At 36.2% G+C, this 24,194-nt stretch overlaps 1 protein-coding gene across 3 annotated transcripts in view; it reads right to left on the bottom strand.

Moving 5' to 3' along the window:
• GLCE (glucuronic acid epimerase) overlaps positions 1-24,194 on the bottom strand; it is a 115,235-nt gene that overhangs the window by 16,290 nt on the left and 74,751 nt on the right. Inside the window, exon 1 of one of the 3 annotated variants that reach the window (XM_028100383.2) lies at positions 24,059-24,130. The exons of the other annotated variants lie outside the window; for them this stretch is intronic. The gene's annotated coding sequence lies outside the window, so the exon portion shown is untranslated. Of the gene's footprint in view, positions 1-24,058; positions 24,131-24,194 lie in introns of those variants that run through there. 3 annotated transcript variants of the gene reach the window in all.

Below are 24,194 nucleotides of genomic sequence, written 5' to 3'. Positions count from 1 at the left end.
TCATCTTTGAGAAGTGCCCTTCCTCTATGACTCAAATGAGAGTAAACCTGCTTATGGAACTAGACTACCATTATGATGAGACACATGATGGGAAAGTAAAGAAAAATGAAAATAAAAAACTTTCATTAACCTTTATGCCCAGATTTTGTTATCTGATACCACTCCTTCCTAAAAGCAACGACGGCTTCTTAGAGAAATGGATTTCAAGTCTAGGGCCTTGTTATGCCAGAAAATAAAGAAAATTTTCAAATATCGATGAGATCATAATCCAGTGGATCAAAAAAGCAGTAGGATATAGAGAAAATGAGATTGGAAACACTGGTTATTGCTGAAGCTGAAAGATATGTTGAAGGTCCACTATATTATTCTCTATACTTTTGTTTGTTTGAACATTTCCATAATTAAAAACATAGTTATCATAGCAAAAAGACACAAGAATCCACCTGAAAGATCCTTTTCCCCGTAAGTCAAAGTTGCAAGAATTATCCCTGATGTTGACTGAAACACACTGAAACAATAAAAATCCATGAGTCTATAATGATACTCAAAAAAGAGAAAGCCAGAAAAACAAATCAAAACAAAACAAAAACCAACCTTATGTCATCTTCTGACTGAGCTGGTTAAAACCGGTAACTAAGTGAAATTATTTATCTATCTGGCCTTTGCAAGAGAACAAACCAATAGCCCCAGATGATAAAGAATTCTGTTACAGAAAAAGGGTGGCTAATGATGTAGAAGAAAAATTCTAAAAAATCAGAAAATTAGCATTAGTATTATATTCAGGTATATGTTTGATACGGACCTTGAGATTCATACTGTGCAAAGTAACACCAAATACATTATTTTCTAGTAGCAAGATAAAAAAGCTGAAACTCTACAACGAAGGGATCAGATTCATTACCCTAATTCAGTGCTCAAATACAGTCTCATTAATGGTGACTCATCCAGATACTGTTTTTTTTTTTTGATGAGTTAAAATAAAAAGTAAATAACCTATCATATATCCCAGCCAAAAATGTTTAATATGGATCCCTGAGGCATTACAATTTGACTTTTAATTAATAAAAAATACAAGAGATAGAGGAACAAGTTAAATGCAGATGCAACCAGACACATCTTTTTTCTTTTTTAAGATTTATTTATTTGAGAGAGAGGAGTGAGCAAGCGTGCATGTGAGTGGGGGGAGGGGCAGAAGGAAAGGGAGAGAGAATCAATCCTCAAGCAGACTCCCGCTGAGCACGGAGCTGGATGCAGAGCTCCATCACAGGACCCTGAGATCATGACCTGAGCCAAAACCAAGAGCTGGCCGCTTAACTGACTGAGCCACCTAGGTATCCCTCAACCAGACACATCTAGAAGGCAAGACATCCTGCAGGAGAGCTGGCCCTGTCCCCTCAAAAAGTCAGTGGTATGAAAAGAAGAAGGGGACTAGGTCAGATTTTTTTTCCCAAAGAGACTTATTAGGGCATATGACAATCAGATGTGAGACTTGGTCCTCCACTGGGAAATCTGACTATGCATTTGAAGATAGAAGGACATAGACCGCTAATCGAAAAAAGGAGGAACAAAACACACATAGAATGATCTCACTTTAGTAAAACAATGCACACAGAGGTCTTTATTTTCTCATTTCCCATTATTTACTGGGTTTTTAAAAATCATTAAAAGAGAAAGTTAGGTCAAAGTCACTTTTGTTAAAATATTAAAGGAAAGGTAAATTTTAAGTTTAAAAATGTCTATAGGTATTTAGTTTTCGAAATACGGGAGAAAGGAGGATGGAAAAAAAAAAGAAAACTCTGAGTACTGACATGCACTATTAACTACCAAATAGGTTTATCTAAAGGTAAACATGATAATTTTATTATAATGTTGCTCAAATTATAGAAAACTAACGAGAAACTTTAAAATTTCAGAAAGTAGACTGTACTGACATTTTGCTAGTACAATAACAACAGGACCTTTAACAGACCAAACTTTTCTGAGTGGTGATAAGCTTCCTACTTACTTTAAAACTTTTGCCACATCTATAAACCAGATTAACCTTTCTAGTTAAAAAAAAAAAAAGTTTAAAAAAATCAATAAATTCAAAACCCTTGAAAACTCATCTACTGTAGACCCTAAAGATTTCTTTCATTAGAAACATAATCCAATAAAAATTGATTTTAGTACCTTTAGAGATCTAAAACAGAAAATAACATAAGTATCATAAAGAAACTGTGGAATAATTTCTTTGCAGAAATGGTTAAAATTGAGGGAAAACAAAATATAACTTAGTTATCCTTTGGGAAAGCAAATTATTCTTTTCTAAAATGATTTGCAATTCAAAAAACTCTTGTGCTGTAGATACTTTACTTTTCAAATTCACTTTTCTAACTGAATATTTCAAGTAACCAAGTCATTCAAAACATTAAATCATGGATATCACCATGAGTTTTTAAACTACAAAGGTCATATTTCAGTTAAGAACATTTAAATAAATTCATAAAAGATTTCATTGAAAGAAACTTCTTTCCTCTGAATTATGTAGACCAAGGCTTGCTTGATCATTATTTTCTTTTATTTACTTACATATCTAACAATTTATATTTCTTATAATACTTTGGCACCAAGTAAACACAAAAGTAGTTGTGCAACAGATAATCACACTGACTGACTGGTTCGATCAGCATCTATTCAGCTCCTATGTGACTGGTAAGGCACTATTCCTGTCCCCAAAGGCCAGGTTATTGGGAAATATGCACATAAAAACAATAATGCTGAGATAAGAACTATAAAAAAGTTACATACAATATGCTGTGACACACAGAGAAGGAGGCCTATAACTCTCCCTTAATTTTTTAAGGTGTTAAGGAAAGCTTCAAGGTGGAATGAATACAACAGACAACTAAGCATGCTCCCAAATCAGGCATCTGCACTTGCCATGCCCTCTGCCTGGCACTGTTTCCCCAGATAATCCATTTGGATCGCTCCCTTACTTATTCAGGTCACTGCTTAAGTGTTAATTTATCAAAGAGGCCTTCTCACCCTGACCATCTTATCTAAAAATGTCTCACCCCAACATTCTCCAGGTCTTTACTCAGCTTTATTCTTCATAGCATTTACCACACTTGGTATTATACATATTTAGCTTATTATCTGTCTCCAATCCACTAGAATCTAAGCTCCATGAGGACTGGGATTTTGCTTCTCCTGGTCACTGCTGGATCCCCAGTGCCTAGAAATGTGTCTGGTTCACAACAGGCATTCAATAAAGATTTGTTGAATGAACGAATATTGTTAGGTATGCAATTTTATTTTTTTTTTAAGATTTTATTTATTCATTTGGGGGGTGGGCATGACCAGGGTGAGGGACAAGCAGACTCCCTGCTGAGTGTGGAGCCCGACACGGGGCTCGATCCCACAACCCTGAGATCATGACCTGAGCCGAAATCAAGAGTCGGACACTTAACCGACTCAGCCACCCAGGCACCCCAATTATGCAATTTTAAAAAATAATAGACAACTTTGTTTTCCTTCCCATATCTGGGTATTCTGAAATCATAATCCAAATAAAAATGAACACGACTGAGACAACAGAATATGGACTGTGATGCTGTATATTGGCCAACTCTTTAAAATAGATTTACAGTTTAATTACTGCTGTTAGAAATGTTCCATCTGTTTACTGCTTGATAGACCAAGACTTAAATTACACGGTCAAATGGTTAAGTACTCTGTGATAGCTCTAACACAAAAGAGAAATGCCTAAGGTGGTCAGGACTCTTCCAGTAATGTAAAACAAGTAGTATTCTCACTACAGAGAAGGTAACTTTGCTATCCATTTTTTTAAATAACAAAGTTGAAATAATCTACGATACAATTTGCTCACAATGCTTCAAATAAGAGTATACTTCCAGGCAAACACCCCAAAGAAATTGAGTAGCGGGTACAGAGTACACAGGCATACCTTGGAGATATTGCAGGTTAGGTTCCAGAACACTGCAATAAAGCAAATATCACAACAAGTAAAATAATTTTTTAGTTTCCCAGTGCATGTAAGTTTCAGTACATTGCTTAATAGATTAATATGCTTAGTAGATTACAATGTAGTCTATTAAGTATGCAACAGCATTATGTCTAAAAAACAATGTACATACCTTAATTAAAAAACACCTTATTGCTAAAAAAACGCGAACCATCATAAAAGTTTTCAATGAGTCATAATCTTTGCTGGTGGAGGGTCTTGCCTTGATGTTGATGGCTGCTGACTGGTCAGGGTGGTGGGTGCTGAAGGTTGGGGTGGCTGTGACAATTTCTTAAAATAAGACAACAGTGAAGTTCACCACATCGATTGACTCTCCCTTTCATAAATAATTTCTCTGCAGCATGTGATGGGTTTGATAGCATTTACCCACAGAACTCCTTTCAAAACTGGAGTCAATCCTTTCAAACTCTGCTGCTGCTCTATCAACTAACTTTATGTCATATTCTAAATCCTTTGTTGTCATTTCAACAATCTTCACCAGAGTAGATTCCATCTCAAGAAACCACCTTTTCTGCTCATCCATAAGAAGCAACTCCTCATCCATTAGTTTTATCATGAGATTGCAGCAATTCAGCCCCATCTTCAGACTCCATTTCTAATTCCAGTTCTCTTGCTATTTCCACCACATCTGCAGTTACTTCCTCCACTGAAGCCTTGAACCTCTCAAAGTCCTCCATGAGGGATGGAAAACACTTCTTCCAAACTCCTGTTAATGTTGGTATTTTGACCATCCCCATGAATCATGAATGCTCTTAATGCCATTTAGAATGCTAAATTCTTCCCAGAAGGTTTTCAATTTACTTTGTCCAAATCCATCAGAGGAATCGCTACCTATGGCAGCTACCGCTTTATGAAATATATTTTTTTTATTTTATTTTTTTAAGAGAGAGCGTGTGCGCATGAGGCAAGGGCAGAGAGAAGGAATTGTAAGCAGGCTCCATGCCCAACACGAAGCCCAACTCAGGGCTCGATCTCCAGACTCTTGAGATAATGACCTAACCCAAAATCAAGAGTAGGACACTTAACTGACTGAGCCACCCAGGCACCCCTGAAATGCATTTCTTAAAATAATAAGACTGGGAAGTTGAAATTCCTCTTGATCCATGGGCTGCTGAATAGTTGCTGTGTTTGCAGGCATGAAAACAACATTAATCTCTGCCATCAGAGCTCTTGGGTGACCAGGTGCATTGTCAATGAATAGTATTTGAAAGGAATCTTTTTTTCCAAAGAGTAGGCCTCAACAGTGGGGTTAAAAATAAAATTCAGTAAATTGTGTTGTAAACAGATGTGCTGTCATCTAGGCTTTGTTGTTCCATTTATAGAGCACAGGCAGAGTGCATTTAGCTAATTCTTAAGGCCCCTAGGATTTTTATAATGGTAAATGACTATTGGTTTTAACTTCAAGTCACCAGCTGCATTAGCTCCTAAGGAGTGAGCCAGCCTGTCCTTTGAAGCTTTGAGGCTTGGCATTGACTTCTCTCTAGCTATGTAAGTCTGAGACGGCAACTTCTTCCAATAAAAGGCTGTTTCATCAACAATGAAACCTTTTGTTTAGTACAACCACCTTCATTAATTATCTTAACCACCTTCATTAATTATCTTAGCTAGATCTTCTGGATAACTTGCTGTAGCTTCTGTATCAAGATTTGCTGCTTTACCTTACACTTTTATGTTATGTACAGTTTTTTCTTTACATATCATGAACCAACCTCTGCTAGCTTCAGACTTTCCTTTTGCACCGTCATCATCTCTCAGTATATGTAGAACTGAAGAGAGTTAGGCCTTGCTCTGGATTAGGCTGTGGCTTAAGGAAATGTTGTAGCTGGTTTGATCTTTAGTCCAAACCACTAAAACTTTCTCCGTATCAGCAATAAGGCTATTTTGCTTTCTTATCACTTGTATGTTCACTGGAGTAGCACTTTTAATTTCCTTCAAGAACTTTTCCTTTGCATTCACAACTTGACTGGCTTGTTTGGCACAAGAGGCCTAGCTTTTGCCCTGTCTCTGCCTTCAACATGTATTCCTTACTGAGCTTAATCATTTTTAGCTTTCAAAATGGGAGACATGTGACTCTTACTTTCACTTGAAAACTCAGAGGCCATTGCAGGGTTTTAATTGACCTAATTTTGATACTGTTGTGTCTTAGGCAACAGGGAGACCCAAGGAGAGGAAGAAAGAATGGCCTGTCTGTGGAGCAGTCAGAACATACACAACATTTACCAATTAAGTTTGCTGTCTTACATGGGCATGGTTCATGGAGCCCAAAACAATTATAATAATAACATCAAAGATCACCGATCACAGATCACCATAATAAATTTAAAAAGTTTAAGATATTGTGAGAGTTACCAAAATGTGACACAGAGACAAGTGAGCAAATGCTGTTGGGAAAATGGCACCTAAAGACTTGCTTGACACAGGGTTGCCACAAACCTTCATTTTATTCAAAACAACAACAACAACAACAAAACCACAAACGGTAATATATGTGAAGTGCAATAAAATGAAATGCAATAAAATGAGGTATCCCTGTATTACATGATTCACATTTTACAGATGAAGGGACTAAGATATAACAGCCCACGAGAGATTCACTAAAGAGGACAGAGACAAAGCCAAGATGGGTGAGAACTTAAACGTGGTTAAAACCTGTGTTTCTTTGTATTTTACGGTTGATGAAACAAACAGGCTTTGTAATGTTAAGTAATTTACCCTAAGTTACATAATGTTCACTTGAAATTTTAACTCATTTGTTTGTCTGACTCTAAACCCTGTGTTCTAAGTGATGTGCCATAAAGTATCTTTGAGCAGTTACATATTGTATTTCAGAAGCTGAATACTATCCTTCCCCAGAAAATATTCTAATTTATAACAGGTTACCAGATTGTGAATTGGACTCACCATCAAGGGTCTTATTCTAGACAGAGCTGAATTTTGACAACGAATCAATAGTCTGCATAGGTAAAATACAATTTTAGGAAAGTTACCTAGTTATTCTAAAAAATTAGTATTTCTGAACGAAGCTACTGGAATTTTTAAATTTTTCTCAAATATAACAGCATTATTATATAACATATTAATATTAGAAAAGAATAGAAATGTCATAATTATGAATATACATGCATATATATCATCCAATAAAGCTACCTACTCTCCACATGTATTAGAATAATTAAGCCCCTGAAAATAGGATTTCCAGTGGCCCCACAAATCCAGCAACAGTTTACAAATGCATTACAATACCTCATTTCTGCTAACAATTATTGTGATGTACTGGGATAATTGTCCAAGCAAAACCTTTCTCTAAAGATAGAAATGGAACTTAGTAACAGTTTCATTAGTCCATGTCAATTTGAGGCTTTGAAAATAATGTACTGGTGTCCTAAAAACCCCAACGTGGCCGTATATAAGGAAAATAACTAGCATTAATATAAGAAATTGGAGTATTAAAAGTAGAAATCTTAAGCAAAAAAATTTCTTATTCCATGACTATCTTTTTATTAGCAATTTTTATTAGCAATAACAGCTGCCACCAAACCAAAAAAAAAAAAAGGAAAAAAAGACAAAATTTCTGTTATATAAATGCTTTGACTTTTTTTTCCTTAACTTAGTTTTAGATACAGATTGTCTGTAATTACCTTCAGAATGAAAATGACCTTTGACATCAAAGTTCAAATTTATCTGCTCAAGTTACTCAACACAAATATGCTTTGAAGCAAGTTAAACCAGTACTTCTGCTTTCTCTGCTATTCTCTTATAAACATATCCATTGTCAGAAAAGGAAAAAACAATAAAAATGCAAAACTTTAACCACAGAGATGAAGGAGAACCATCTAATGAAGAATACGTTATAACTCGGGAGTTGGGAGAAGATAAACTTGTGGTACTGTGCTCTATTTGCTAGGAGACCTGAGACCACCTGGTGTTTTCTATTAGCCCAGAGTGTAGAAGCTCACACTCTTTTTCCATTTTTTTTAATTGTGCTAAAATACATGTAACATAAACTTTACCATCTTAACCATTTTTCAGTGTACAGTTAAGTGGTATTAAATATATTCATAATGTTGTGCTACCACTGCTAGCATTCATTTCCGTAACTCCTCATCTTGTAAAACTGAAACTCCCATGCCCATTTAACAATAACTCTCTATCCCTCTCTCCCCACCAGGCCTGGGCAACCACCATTCTACTTTCTGGGTCTATGATTTTAGCTACTCTAAGTATCTTACAGAAGTGGAATCATACAGTATGTCTTTTTTTGTGACTGGTCTATTTCACTTAAGCATAATGACCTCAAGTTTCATCCATGGTGTAGTCTATGTCAGAATTTCTTTTCTTTTCAAGACTAAAAAATATTTTACAGTATGCACACACCACGTTTTACTTATCCATTTATCAGTTTATGGACACTTGGATTACTTGTACTTCTTGGCTACTGTGAATAATGCTGCTATGGACATGGGTGTGCAAACATTTTTTCAAGACTCTTTTCAATTATTTTGGATATATACCTAGAAGTAGAATTACTGGATCATATGGTAATCCCAATTCCATTGAGGAACCACCATACTGTTTCCTGTAGTTGATGTAACATTATATTCCCACTAACAGCACACACACTTCCAGTTTCTTCACATCCTTGCCGACTTGTTATTTTGCTTTTAAATAGTACCCATCCTAAAGTGTATGAGGTAGTACATCTCATTGTAGTTTTGAAATGCATTTCCTTAATTATTAGTGATGTTGAACATCTTTTCAAGTGCTTATTGGCCAAATATAAATCTTCTTTGGAGAAATGTCTTTTCAAGTCCTTTGCTCATTTATGAATTGGGTTTTTGTTGTTGTTGAGTTTTAGGAGTTATCTGTATATTCTGATATTAATCCCTTATCAAACATGTGATTTGCAAAAACTTTCTCCCCTTCTGTGGGCTGCCTTTTTTACTCTGTTGATACTGTCCTTCTGGTACACAGAATTTAATTTTCATGAGGTCCACTCTGTTTATTTTTTTTTGTTGCCTGTGCCTTCAGTGTCATAGTCAAGAAATCACTACCAAATCCAATGTCATGAAGCTTCTCTGTCCTGTTTTCTTCTGAGAATTTCATAGTTTTAGGTCTTACGTGTAGCTCTTCGATCCATCTTAGAGTTAACTTTTACATATGGTGTTAGGTAAGGGCCAGAACTTCATTCTTTTGCACACGGATATCCAGTTTTTTCAGCACTTTTTGTTTAAAAAGACTATCCTTTCCCCCATTGAATGGTTTTGTCACTCTTGTCAAAATCATCTAACCATATACGCAAGGGTTTATTTCTGGGCTGTCTACTCTATTGGTCTGTCTTTATGCAAATAATGCACTATTTTGATTACTGAAGTAAGCTTTGAAATTAGGAAGTGTGTGTTTTCCAGTTTTGTTCCTTTTTTTTTTTAAAGACTGTCTTGCCTATGTGGGGTCCCTGGAGATTCCATATGAATTTTAGAATGAGTTTTTCTGTTTCTGAAAAAAACACATTGAAATTTTGATAGGGATTGCAGAGAATCTGTAGATTACTTTAGGTAGTGCTGATATTTTAACAATACTAACTCTTTCAATCCACAAACACGGGATGTGTTTCCATTTACTTATGTCTTTTTTAATCTGGAAGTTCATAATTTAAGCCAACTGGGCCTTCCACCTGACATACTACTTTTGTAGGGAAAGTTTAGTGTGCCAACAGGACACCAAAACAATGCATTTTCTAAAATGCAGCAACCACAAACTAGACAGAAAGAATAATACAAGGAACGTTTCTTTAAATAATTTTAAGAAGTGAAGTACAGATGTTGACTGGTACCAGATCAACCACCTTTCCATACTACTGGAAAGAAAGAAACTCTGTTTGCATAAAAATACTAAATTAATGAAGTAAAAAAGGAAAACCCTTAATAATTCCTACAGTACCAGTTATGACAATGAGCTAGTGAACAGATAAGTATTTTACTTATTACTATGTATATAATTTAGCCTAAGATCTGACACTGAGGAAAATATAAAATGTTTACATGATTCCTTCCCTCAAATGACTTACAACCTCAGAGACAAGATCTGAATGTAAGGGAAACTACCGAAGAAAAAAATTTATATTGAAAAGGTGTTAAAATAAATGCAATCGTTGAATTTGCAAATCAAAAAGTAATGTGGCAGGTTGTTAGGTAAAGGAAAGGTGCTTATAAGCGATACATGGAGGAACATATACTAAAGCAGAACATAGATGATATACTTGCAGCTATGGATTTCCATATCTATTGTGCAAAGTACTTTTATTTTCATTTTCTTCATTTAATTCCGCCAGCAATCCAATGAAATGGGCAGGAAAATGAGTGCTATTTTACAAAAGAGAAAACTGAGGCTCAGCAATATTAAGTAGGTTGTCAAAATTGATAAGGTGAAGCCAAGCACAGAATCTAGGTCTTTTGATTCAAGCTCTATTTTACCAGTGATTTCCAAACCCAGCATATCAGTCTCTGGGCTGGGAATAGATGTTTCAAGATCCTCAGGTGATTCTGAGGATTAATTAGGTTTGGGCACCAGTATACTATACCAGCAGTTTGTAAGTTTTATTGGGCATCAGAATTACCTAGAAGGCTTGTTCAAACACAGATTGCTAGGTCCCACTTCCATGGTTTCTGATTCACTGAATCTGGGTGAGCCCAATAATGTGGCTGTCTAACCAGTTTTAGGTGAGAAATCTATGCTGCCAGACCACACTCTCAGAATCACTGTAATATACCAAATGCATTGTTTATTTAACGAGTAGATACTTTTTGCAAGTGATAAAATAGGTGTGCTGCCCAAACTCAGAACCATTTTAGGCAATTGTGAAGATTAAGATTATTAGCACACTGATTTTCGCAGAATTAATCCATACTCCAGTGAGAATGACTTCAGTTAATGTCCTTCCTTTCTAAAACGGACAAAGCAGTGATTCAAGAGCTCGCTAAACCTGAAGCAAAAAGTCATACTTGGAAAAATGTTTCAACTTCTGGCTTTTGCTTGTATACTGAAGAATTTCTGTCAGCTCCAGTATGTTTTGAAGTTAATTCTTCCAGAAGGGTAGCTGTTCTCTATACTTTGAAGCTCTGAGAACTGAAAAGGTGTGTTGCTTCTTGGCTGCTAACTTGGCTGGATAAAGAACCTGGGACATAAACTGTCACAGAACTCTCGATTGTCTCCTGATGTTTAATTATAAGAACAATCCAAGGCTAGGAGTCTGCCATACATCCCGTGTGAATGAATAACTTCTGTATATTTGTTTTCCTCTTTGCCTGGATGCCTGATCATTATTGTTATTATTTTTAACAAGGGAAAGTACAAAGTTTCACCAGGACAGGTTTAGTTGTTAGTTTCTCTTTATTAAATTCTCTTGGTATTTGGCAACAGGCTTGTTTGAATTACAGACTCAAGGTCATCCTTTAGCTCAGGAAAATGTTTTTTCTATAGTGTGTTTAATAACTGCTCCTGTTCAATTTGTTTTGGTCTCTTGCAGAATATCAATTATCTATCTATTAGATCTCTTACTCTATCTTACTCTATCTTACGTCTATCACCTGTTCTTCATGTTTTCTTTGTCCATCTCATTTCCCCTTTTCCTCTGCATTCTGGGAGAGCTTCTCAACCTTGTTTAACATTATCACCGAGCCAATTTTCTCAAGTTTCTACTCTATTTTTTCCAGCACACAATTTAATTTGGATACTGCATATTTAGTTACTATTCTATGGCTTCTTATTTGGATACTGCATTTTAGTTTCTAACCTGTTGTTTCTTATTTTATCCAATACCCTTTTAATTTATGCCTCCCCATTAGCCAACCCCCCTTTCATCTCAGTCTACTGTCTTGTGACTCATTTTCCAGGTCTTACTCCAAAGACTCCAGGTTTTCTTCTTTTTTAGTCTGCAAACATAAAAAATGCTTTCTAAAATGTCTTTGTTATTGAAGTAATCTTTAATACCAAGGGTATGCTTTTGCCCTGTATTGAGTGCTATGTTCTTCTTTTCTAGTGTTTGTAGGGTCTTATCTCAGATTACATTCCCAGGTATTTTCTGTAAACCAGCAGTGAGACCAACAGCTTGCTAAAAGTAGGGATTGATTTTTCAGCAAGAATACTTCATGGTAGAGGTGTGAACCTTCATCAGGAAGCATATAATGTCTGACAGTTTTTCTTTTTGTTATGTTAGGATTAATCTGTATGTTCATGTGCTGTCACCTTGATCCAGCATTATAAAGTTCCCCGTTAGCAGCCGTCTAATAGTTTTAGCAATGACGACTGTTTCATTAGGGGTTGCAAAATGGTGATATTCTACCAGCCCTTAATATATTAGCTGACATACTTTTGTAAAGAAAATCTAGCCCTTCTCTATCAATGATCTGGTAATCCTGAGGTATACTGTCTGCACAGGTATATGGTCTGTACAGTCAGAATTAACACCTGAATCTTTCCTTTTACTTACCAGTTCAAAACAATGAATTGGCTCCCTCATAACCTCCAAAAATAAATGAGTTTTTTAAAGTAATATATGAATGAACTCATGAATATTAAATATATTTAATGTGCTTCAATCCATACAGTTACAACTTTTTAAAAATATTTTATTTATTTGAGAAAGAGAAAGTGAAAGAGCACGAGTGGAGGGGGAAAGGCAGAGGGCGAGGGAGAAGCAGACTCCCCGCTGAGCACAGAGCTGACTCCATTGGACTGGGGGGAGAATGGGGGGGGGCTTGATCCCAGGACCCTGAAATCATGACCCAAGACGAAGGCAGATGCTTAACTGACTGAATCACCCAGGCGCCCTGAAGTTACAACTTTTTGATGCTCAGATTATCCCATCTTTATTTAGTCAGTGCAAATCTTTTCAAGTTGGCCCCTAAATCCTTGTGACACAACTCAAGTAGCTTCTAATAGCTTTCTTGCTTTCTTGTATTATAAGATATGCCAGGTTCATCATGTATACTTCTTGCCAAAGACATAGCCCTTCTTCAAAGACTTCTAGTTCTATAGTGGGAATACCTATATTATTTCTGATAGAAATTTCTGGACATTTCTGTATTTCAGGATATGAACACCTCCCCTTTTCCATGTTTTAGTGTTAGTATACTATGTTATTAAGATATATTTAGTCATTTCAAAAGTAAGTAGATGTGGGGTTAGAGGGAATCAGATGCCTGCATCCAAACTATCTGACTGTTAGGATTAGGTTCTGCTGCTAGCAACAGACGCCAGAAATAAATCCTTGTATGCTCCAGCCATTGTTATTTTTCACTCATGTAAAAGAAACTCAGGAGTAGGTGATCCGGAACTAATATGCAGCTACATCATCAAGGACCTAGGCACTTTCTATCTTTCCACACCACACTACGGCCCAAGACAGTGACTTAAATCTCAGCCATCATGGCTGCGTTATAGCCCAGAAAGAAGAGGAAAGGCAGAAGGGCAAAAAGAGTGTATCTCTTGTCGAATGTCTCACCCACTTATAGGAAATACTCCATAAATACTAAATTGGAAATGCCTTATTCAGTCACAGTGTTTCTGGTTGCATACACTTTCAGTCTAATCCATTGGCTTGTGTAACCTACATGGCAACCTAGTCTTCCCACAGTCTACAGCTTGTGCTAAAGATTATCAGCAATCACTGATGGGTAGGTCAACCCTGCCACCTCATCTATCCTCAAACCTTCATGAGACATACTTAGCCTTAAAAAACAAACCAACAAACACCAAACTACGTTTGAATGATAAAGGAAGTTGTTTGTTTTTGAAGGGGTAGGGGGCAAGCTTACAGGGAAAGGAAACATTTAAAGAGTAGTTTTACTATATGCCAGGTGCTGTATATTTGATCTCAGTTACTGAGATCAAACCCTAAGAAGGAGTTGTTATCACCAGCGTATAGTTGAAGAAACTGAGTAGTTTTTAACTCTGCTGAAGGAAAAATTATTAGCAAGCACAGAGTGGGATTTAAACCTAGATTTACCTGGTTTCAAAGTGTTAAGTTCTTCATATCATACCACAATAGCATATTATCTGGCTCCAAATCACTATTTACTCTCTGACCAACTAGATTAAGAGCAGAATGATTTGCCCTTGATTTGTGCAGACATCTTGAACTACTGGCACTGTGCAGCAGCTTCTGAAACTAAAATTCATTTCTGAAAAGAGGTTCTAAATGTGTTCAGCTTAATTCTCCGTAACACTGAAGGCAATAATGTAAAGAACTAGGACGGGAATGTTTTTTAAGGAGCAAAGAGCAGCTTTTGTATACAGAAAAGCTGAACAGTTAGAGTGTAGCTAAAATGTTCTTTGAAGTATTGTATAATATTTAACTAAAAAAACTCTGCTTCTTCTGAGCAATGTGTCAAACTAAGCATATGTTATGTAAATAAATCAGTTCAGAAAGGAGTCCCAGGCTTCTCCAGCTGTGTAGCAGCCTTTCTCCCCTCATCAGGAAAGCAAGAGAGAGAGAAAACCTAATGATGTGGTTACTCCTCACCGTTCATGCATAGGGGGATTTTACAGCACAGATTGGTAGAACTACCCTCAGAAGTTCTACAGAATAGCTGCCGATAATAACTTTTTATCAAGTTTGGGGCAATCCTGCAAAACAGGAATGACAGAAGGGGAAATGTTCATCAAGTTGCTTGCTTACAGCAATTTTTTTTTTACATTTTTTTAAATTTTATTATGTTATGTTAATCACCATACATGACATCATTAGTTTCTGATGCGGTGTTCCATGATTCATTGTTTGCGTATAACACCCAGTGCTCCATGCAGTATGTGCCCTCCTTAGTGCCCATCACCGGGCTACCCCATCCCCCCACGCCCCTCTTATAGCAATTTTTAAACAATCATAAAGTATAGAGTCTTGGCCATGTAGAAACTATGTGGAAGAAACCAGATGTGGGTATTGGCCCCAAATGGTTTTTAAATATAACTAATTATTGGGATAACTGTTAACAGAGATGTAGTAAAGGGCAGTTTTAAGCTACTTTACAAGCAATGCAGAATGTATCACATTGGAAAAAATGAGGGAATGTGCTAACAGGAATCATGTGAGAACAATCTGCTAGGTTATTGGACTAGACTGAATTCTATTTGCTAGCTGAGTTAGTGTTTTTCTAATATTTATAATAAAAAGAAACATCTAATATACCAGCCTCCCAGAGTACTAGGATTGAGTCCCGCATCGGGCTCCTTCCTCGGCAGGAGTCTGCTTCTCCCTCAGCCTGCAGTTCCCCCTGCTTGTGCTCTCCTCTCTTCCTCTCTCTGACAAATAAATAAAATCAAAAAAAAAAAAAAATTCTGGCAAAAGAAAAAGAAATTGTGGGCGGGGCAGTGCCTGGGTGGCACAGTCGGTTAGACATCCGACTCTTGGGTTTCAGCTCAGGTCATGATCTCAGGGTTGTGAGACAGAACCCCACAATGGGCCCCACACTCAGTGGGGATTCTGCTTAAAATTCTCTCTCCCTCTCTTTCTGCCTCCCCCCACCCTCTCTCTCAAATAAATAATCTTAAAAAGAAAAAAGATGTAAGACTAGCACCCACATTTTAGATTTCTCTAAATAAACAGTTAACAGAATTGAGGGGCAGGAGACAGGGAAAGAGGGACCTTTATAAGAAGAGAAGGAGAGTAAGAGACTAGCGGTTCTGAGTCTTTATTAATATAATCCCATTTAACTCTCACAACTACAAAACTGGGTATTATCTTAATTTTCCAGATAAGGAAACTGGTATGGAGTCAATTGTTGAAGCACCCACCTACTTACTGGCTTTGCTACCACTACCAGCTACTTTTGTGAATCACAGCTTCCTCCTCAGTGCAATAGGACTAGTACTAATCTACCACATAGGTACCTCTTAGGGTGTCTTGAGGACTGAATGAGCTAAAGTTTATATCTAAAAAATGTGTAAACCTTAGCTCCATCTTACTTCTTGCAGAGTGGTTATTAATTTGTTCAAAGTCACAATTTATCCAAAGTCTAATAAGAGATACAGCTGGAAACTACAACCAGATTAAAGGACTAGAAATCAATTTTCTCTTAGCTCAGTGTTTGCCATTTTACTACATTTTCACTGTACTTCACCTCATATCATTTGTCTTTATACTACTTTGGCATGCTAAATTAAAAAAAAATATGTTCCAAATATCAAAGTACCCTTCCAAATTGTGAAAACAGTCAACAACTTTCTTTATTCCCTAATTTCTAATAGAGGGCTCAGAGCCCCCCAATGAAGTATCCCATATTTTACATTATCTAAACCTAAGTAATCTATGAACTAGTCATCCAAGAGAATGTCAAAGGTCACAAGATAATCTCGTACTAACCCAGAAATTTTAAAACCAAACAGGTTATGAACATGAATGTTTATAGCATTTATTCATAATAATCTAAAACTCAAAACAACCCAAATGTCCATCAACTGGTGACTGGATGAACAGTGGTTCACCCATTTAATGGAATACGACTCAGCAATAAACCAATACTTGGTATCTGCAACCACACGGATGAGTCTTAAAAGCATTTTGCTAAGTGAAAGAGGCCAGACACAAAAGCTTACTTAATATATGATTCCATTTACATGACATTCTGGAAAAAAGCAAAATTATGGGGATAAAAATTAGATCAGTAGTGGAAAGAAGGGATTGATGAGCATGAGGGACTTTGGCGGGTAATGGAAATGTTCTAGATTTTGATTGTTGTGGTGCAGGTTACATGGCTACATACATCTGTCAAAACTCATCTAACTGTACACTTTAAAAGGGGTACATTTTGGGGCACCTGGATGGCTCAGTCGGTTGAGTGTCTCTTGATTTCGGCTCAGGTCATGATCTCAGGGTCGTGAGAGCGAGCCCCACAATGGGCTCCACACGGAGCGCAAGAGTCTGCTTGAGATTCTCCTTCTCCTTCTCCCTTTCCCCTCCCCCTGCTCTCTCTCTCTCTAAAATAAATAAATAGGGGCACCTGGGTGGCTCAGTCAGTTAAGCATCTGCCTTCAGCTCAGGTCATGATCCTGGGGTCCTGGGATCGAGGCCCACATCAGGGTCCCTACTCAGCGGGGTCTCCCTCTGCTTGTGCACTGTCTGTCTGTCAAATAAATAAAATCTTTAATTAAAAAAATAATTAAACTAAATTAAAAATTAAGTGGTGCATTTTATTGCATGTAAATTACACCTCAATAAATCTGATTTTTAAAGCTTGTAACCTGTAAAATTAGGCAAGAATAAATGCATTTCTATAGTTTTTTTGAGTAATAAATGCTATGAATATACAGAAGTAACTTATAAAATAGGCCATTAAAAGAAGGAGATGGTGTCTTTTGGGAAAAAAATGAGCTTTTGAGTCTGATATACCTAAATTTCAATAGTGGTAATCTGGACAATCTTGGACAAGTTAGGTAATCTCAATTTTCTCATATGTAAAAAGCTGACACAATACCTTCTACTTTATAAAGTAGTTGTAAGATTAAATGAATACTTGATTTGGTTCCCACCACATAGCAAGCAAAGGAAAATGTCTATGGATAAAGTGATACTCTTTTTAAAGTCAATAAAGAAAGAGTAAGCTTCACTTAGCTATACCAGTTCATTTAATCAACATATATTTGTTAAACATCTATTATATGGTAAGCTACCATTTTCCCAAATAAGCATCTGAAAAAAGAGATAAGTACAATTTTCTCCCCCTGAAAAGAACACCTTCCTCTAAGCTTCTGTCACTTTTATTATCTCATAAAAGTTGGTAAGAACAGCAATCAAGAAACAAATACAATCTGCCTCTCACAGAATGATATATTATTAGTAAGGAAAATACATTTTATCAGCAATAAATGTGAATTAAGTAAGACTTAGGCTAAGATTTCCCAAATGTACAATTTATAAGCAAATATGAAGGTTACCAAATTGAATTAACTTTAGCACTGTAGGAACTTTGATTTAACTCCTACTTAAGACCTCACTGCATGCTGAGCAAAGGGTATGGAGATTTTCTGTTGGTTTTTAAATTTGAGATGAATGTAAATTACCACAAAGAAATCCATTTACCTAAATAAGGCAGCTGAAGTAGAAATGAAATTTATCCAAAATAGTATTTCTTAATGTATAAAAACACATTTCTATACATTTTCTAAGGGTTGAAACTAACTTTTCACTGACATTTATATAAAGTCTCAGATCTTGGCACTGGGACTATTAATAAAGGTGAAACCTGAATTACAACTATTTGACAAAGAAAGTGGTATCTTCTGGAATTTTTCCCCCAAATCCTTTTCTCCACATATGTGTGTTTATCGTGTATATTTTGTATATATGTACATACATTTTTTCTTCTGGCAACAAAGCCTATTCTATATCGCACACATTGCTTCATGTTTTTAAAAAATTACTCCTTCAGAACAGACTGTATAGTATTATCCCAGGGGCGCCTGGGTGGCTTGGTTAATTAAGAGTCTGCCTTCAGCTCAGGTCTAGGTCCCAGGGTCCTGGGATCAAGTCCCGCGTCAGGCTCCCTGCTCAGCCAGAAGTCCGCTCCTCCCTCTGCCCCTCCCCCTACTCGTGCTCTCTCGCTCTCTCTTTCTCCCTCTCTCGTAAAAATAAATAAAATCTTTTTTAAAAAAATAAATAAAATATTATCCCATATCTCATGAGCTTTAGGTTTCTAAGTGTGGCAAATACTGATTCAAGAATAAGAAATGAAGATGATACACAAATCTTCCCTTTGCTCTTAAGCCAACGAAGCAGATATGGCCTCCAAACAATCCAGTATGAATCTGGATTATAAACCAAACTTCTCCTATCATGTCCTATGATGCACATTTGTAATAAGAATAGAGATCATTCTTTTTTGTTAGTGCTAAACTCCCACCTCTAGGAAGCAGAGTGATTTTAAAAAGCGTAATATTATACACTGAATTTGAAGACATGACTCCAATGATTTTCACCCCCTTACTATTCACTGCTGGAGTAGGAAATGGGAAAGGTGTTCAAGTATGTTATTGACGTCTATTTCTTGACTGAAAATTAAATTCTTCTAGCAGTTTCTTGGTATCAATTCACAGTCTGAATGCAGGAATGAAACAAGGGGACTTTATTTAAATAAACTAAAAACAAAGTCAATGAAACTTTTATTCTTATTTTCCACTTTAGTCACAAGAAGTGGCTAAGGAGGTTATAGGAATTTGGTGGCTTCAAGACTTTTGGGAGTCATATGGAGTCTTTTACATGTCTTTCACATAGTCTTAGAAGTGACAGAGCTCCTTAAAGTTAAATACGGCCTACTTGAACATACTTTTCTGTAAGGAACTCCTACAGAGGAGTCATAAAATTCTAAGCCAGTATACCTTCCAGCAGTCTTTCCAGGAAAATGAGAAATTACCCTAAAATGCCCAAATATGGATATTCTACAATCTTTTTTTTTTTAAAGATTTATTTATTTATGTGAGAGAGAGCATGGGAGCAGGAGGAGGGGCAGAGGGAGAGATGCAGACTGTCCACTAAGTGCAGAGCTGGGCGCACGGCTTGATCCCAGGACTCTGAGATCATGACCTAAGCCCAAGCCAAGTCAGACATTCAACTGACTGAGCCACTCAGGCACACCTACAATCTTTAATAATGTCAAATAAGTTATTTCTTTATATTAGAGAATTATTTCTCACTTGGATATTGTCTCATTCCTGTCTGCTGCTCCTCTCCAAACAGCATATCCTCCACTAAAACAGAAACACTCTCAATTAGTTTATGATTTTAAACTAAAGCTTCTAATTCTCCAAGGATGAATTTTTTTTTAAGATTTTATTTATTTATTTGAGAAAGAGCAAGTGAGAAAGCAAGCACAAATGGGGGGAGGAGCAGAGGGAGAGGAAGAAGCAGACTCCTCGCTGAGCAGGGAGCCCGATGCAGGGCTTGATCCCAGGACCCCGGGATCATGACCTGAGCCGAAGGCAGACGCTTAACTGACTGAGCCACCCAGGCGCCCCTCCAAGGATGAATTTCTTATACATTCTTGCTGAGGCATTTATATAAAAAAATAAACTCCTTGAAGGGAGAAACCATGTGTGAATGGATTTTTTTCCCGCCTAAAGTGCCTAAGACAATACTGGGTTTGTTTTCTTTCTATATGATAGTCTAATTATTCCTGAAATACATTTGAATAAATTCCTGTGAATATAACCACCTCAAATTCTATTTAGTTATACTAAACACTTTTTGTTCCCTGGAAGGAGTAGCCAGTTTGGCATGTATGAAGGATCCCCAAGCTCTGCAAGAATGAAACACATTTAAAAGGCAACCATTAAAAAAAAAAAAAAGTATTTGAATTATTTAAGACAACTGGCATAATAAGATAAAAGTACAACTCAGCAATTTCTACTTTCACAGCAAATAAACCTAAGAGGAAGGAAGGGAAATGGGCACAAGTTTTTACACACCCACACACACACACACACACACACGCTTCATGGAGTCACACCAATCCCACTGTACCAAGTGACAAATCAAAATCTTTACCTGGAAAAACATTTTGTAATATAACACAATATTATGTATCTCATCAAAGGTGCTACTGCCTAGAAATATCACTGATTATTTAGAACATAATATTACACCTGGATCAGTGACTATTAGAAAAGCATTAATGACTGTTCAACCATATTCTACTCTCCTACCAGATTGATACTAGTGGTTTGACATACCAACACTGTAGATACATACAGGAAGTTGCTCTCTAGCTTAAATAATTAGAATTATGTTTTTTATGCAAATAAAAGGAACTATGATCACTCAGACAACAGCCTATTTTATTCCATCCAAAGGTTTATATGAAAAGCAGAAACACATATATATCCTAAATGGGAAAAACTCATAGGAATATATAAAGATATTGAAAAGGTCTTTCAAGAGCTAAAGAACAATAAGTAATAACAAAAATGAAATGGGGGCACTTGCTGTGTGTTTCAAGGGCGCAATGAATATTCCACCAAGTCATCTAAAACATGATTTTTTAGGAATGATTGGAAAATGCTAGGTAGCAAAAACAAAATCCCTGTCTGCTTGGAAAAATTTGGTAAAATTTAGTTATTTTGTCCTCAAAAATCTAAAGTATAATAAAATCTGTCTCACCATCCACTTATCCACATCCAAACAGAGCACCAGGAGAAAAACTGATTTTTGTCAAAACTGCAAGTGGATTTAAAATCTTGACCATTTGTTTTCTTTTTCAAAAATTTACTTTCACTGTCTCTGAATTATCTATATCAAGTACTCCATCTGAAATACAGGCCTTTTTACTTTAGAAGGGAGCCATGAGCCACAAAACGCAGACAGCCTCTAGAAACTAGAAATGCGAGTAATGCAAGTAATAGATACTTCCTAGAGCCTCAAGAGGAACACAGTTCTGCCAATACCTTGATTTTAGCCCAGTGAAATCCACTTTGGACTTCCAACTTCCAGAACTGTAAGATAATAAATTTGTGTTTTTTTAAGCCACTACATGGTAGTTAGTTTGTTATAACAGCAAAGAAAACTAATACATCTAGTAATCAGTAAGTCCCAGTAAAATAATTGTTTTTACTGATCCTTGGTTGGGGATACTTACATAGAATCTACACCTTAATAGTACTTTGATAATCAGGTTTGGTAGGCATAATCTTTTGGCTAATGAGAAAGCAAATGTCAAATAAAAGAAAACATTAAAACTAAGAAACAGTGATAAATCATTCCTCTCATGGCAGACTATAGCTCAAACATATTACTGAATGTTGAAATTTGCAACTTAATTGTGCATTTGTCTACTTTTAGTTGTACTGCTTTTCCTTCATCTATTTTAAAGTTCTATTACTGGATGCCTACAGATCTAGGACTGTTACAGCCAGCCTCTTGAAGAACTGACCCCTTTTACATTATGAAATAATGTTCTTATTTCCTCGTTCTGAAATCTATATTATTCAATATTAATATAGGAACTCCAGCTTTCTTGTGATTACTGTCTACACAGTATATCTTTTCTCATCTGCTTACTTTTAATTTGCATCTTTGTATTCAAAGTGGGTTCCTTGTGGACCGTATGTAATTAAGCCTTACTTTAAAAACACCTAATCAGACAATCTCTTTTAACTGGAGCATACAGACCATTTACATTCAATGTGATCACTGATATGGCTGGATTTAAATTAAATCTCTGTCTTGCTATTTCTCTATTTGTCTTATCTTTCTTTTGTTCTCTTTTTCTCTTTTTCCTGCCATCTTCTGGTGAGTATTTTTTATGATTCCATTTTAGCTCTACGACTTTTAGCTATACTTTTTTTTAACTTATAAACACAATATATTGTTATTCTTGTTTTAAGCAATTTCCTTGTTTTTCTAGACTTTTCTATCCATACACATATTTACCATTTCCTATATTCTAAATTTCTTTTTGTAGATGCAAGTTTTCATCTGATATCATTTTCTTTCTGCCTGAAGAACCACTCTTAACATTTCTTATAGTGTAAGCCTGCTGGTAACAAATTCTCTCAGCTTTGTTTATCTTTTATTTTGCCTTCATTTTTGGAACATCCTTTTTACCAGGTACAAAGTTCCAGGTTGAGTTTTTGATTGTTTTTCTTCTTCTAGTACTTTAAGGATGTCATTTCTGACATGCACAGTTTCTGATAAATCTGTAGTGATTTTTATATATTTGTTCATCTGCATATTTTCCTCTGGCTGCTTTTAAGATTTCTTTCAAGACTTTTGTCACCGGTTTCAATAACTTAATTACTGTACCTTGCTCTTCTAAGAGCTTGGAAATTTGTAAACTATAATCTGTGGATTTACAGTTTTCATCAAACTTGGTAAATATTTGCCTATTTCCTGAAATATTTTTTTCTGTCTCCCTGTCTCCTTCTGAAACTTGTTATACTTGTGTTAAATTGCTTGATGTATCTTTTTCCAACTATTTTTTTCTGTTGGTATTTCATGTTAGATAGTTGCTATTGCTATGTCTTCAGTTGTTTTTTTTTTTAAGATTTTTATTTATTTATTTAAGAGAGAGAGAGAGAGACAGTGAGAGAGGGAACACAAGCAGGGGGAGTGGGAGAGAGAGAAGCAGGCTTCCTGCTGAGCAGGGAGCCTGATGTGGGGATCGATCCCAAGACCCTGGGATCACGACCTGAGCCGAAGGCAGACACTTAACGACTAAGCCACCCAGGCGCCCTTATGTCTTCAGGTTTTAACTAATCTTTTTCTCCTGCAATGTCTAATCTGTTAATCTCATCTGCTGTATTTTCCATTTCAGAAATTTTATTTTTCGTCTCTGGAAGTTCTATTTGGGTCACCCTTTTTAAAAATAACTCCTACATCTTGCATTGGCATGTTCGTTTTCCTCTACTCTACTGAACATGAGTATAGTTATAATCGCTGCTTTAATGTCCTTGTCAGTTAATTTGATCATATGGGTTATCTTTCTCTCTTATTGGTTGATTTTTGTCATGGTTATGGGTCATATTTTCTGCTTCTTTGCATGTCTGGTAGTTTTTTATAGAATGCAAGACATTAAGAATTTTACATTGTTGGGTACTGAATTTTTTCAAATTTGTTATGGATATATTTATCTTTCAGGCTTAATCTTCACTATATGGATTTTAAGGCAGAAATGGTATTTATAGTGAATCTGAATTGACAAATGAATTTGTGCAATTTATTTTATCCACAATTTTTTAAGTGTACAGTACAATGTAAGCACATCGTTGTACAGATTTCTAGAACTTTTCAATTTACGTAACTGAAACTTTATACCCATTAAACAGCAACTCCCCATTTCCCCCTAGCTCCAGCCCCTAGCAACCACTATTCTACTTTCTGCTTCTATGAGTTTGACTACTTTAGATACCTCATAGAGGTAGAACCATGCAATATTTGTCTTTCTAGGACTGGATTATTTCACTTAGCATAATATCCTTAAGGCTCATCTATGTTGCTGCATGACAGAATTCCTCCTTTTAAAGACCAAATAATATTCTATTGTACATACATACCACCATTTTCCTTATCATCCATTGACGGACACTTGGGTTGCTTCCACCTCTTGGGCTTCAATGAACACATAAATGCAAATCTCTCTTCAAGATCCTGATTTCAATTACTTTGGATAAATACCCAGGAGTGAGATTG

This window comes from Eumetopias jubatus, unplaced genomic scaffold, assembly GCF_037043125.1.
Source record: "Eumetopias jubatus isolate StellerSeaLion01/CBP00866 unplaced genomic scaffold, mEumJub1_p1.0 scaffold_7, whole genome shotgun sequence".
In the NCBI taxonomy this organism is placed as follows: Eukaryota; Metazoa; Chordata; class Mammalia; order Carnivora; family Otariidae; genus Eumetopias; species Eumetopias jubatus.
This window is presented reverse-complemented; position numbering and strand designations above follow the sequence as displayed.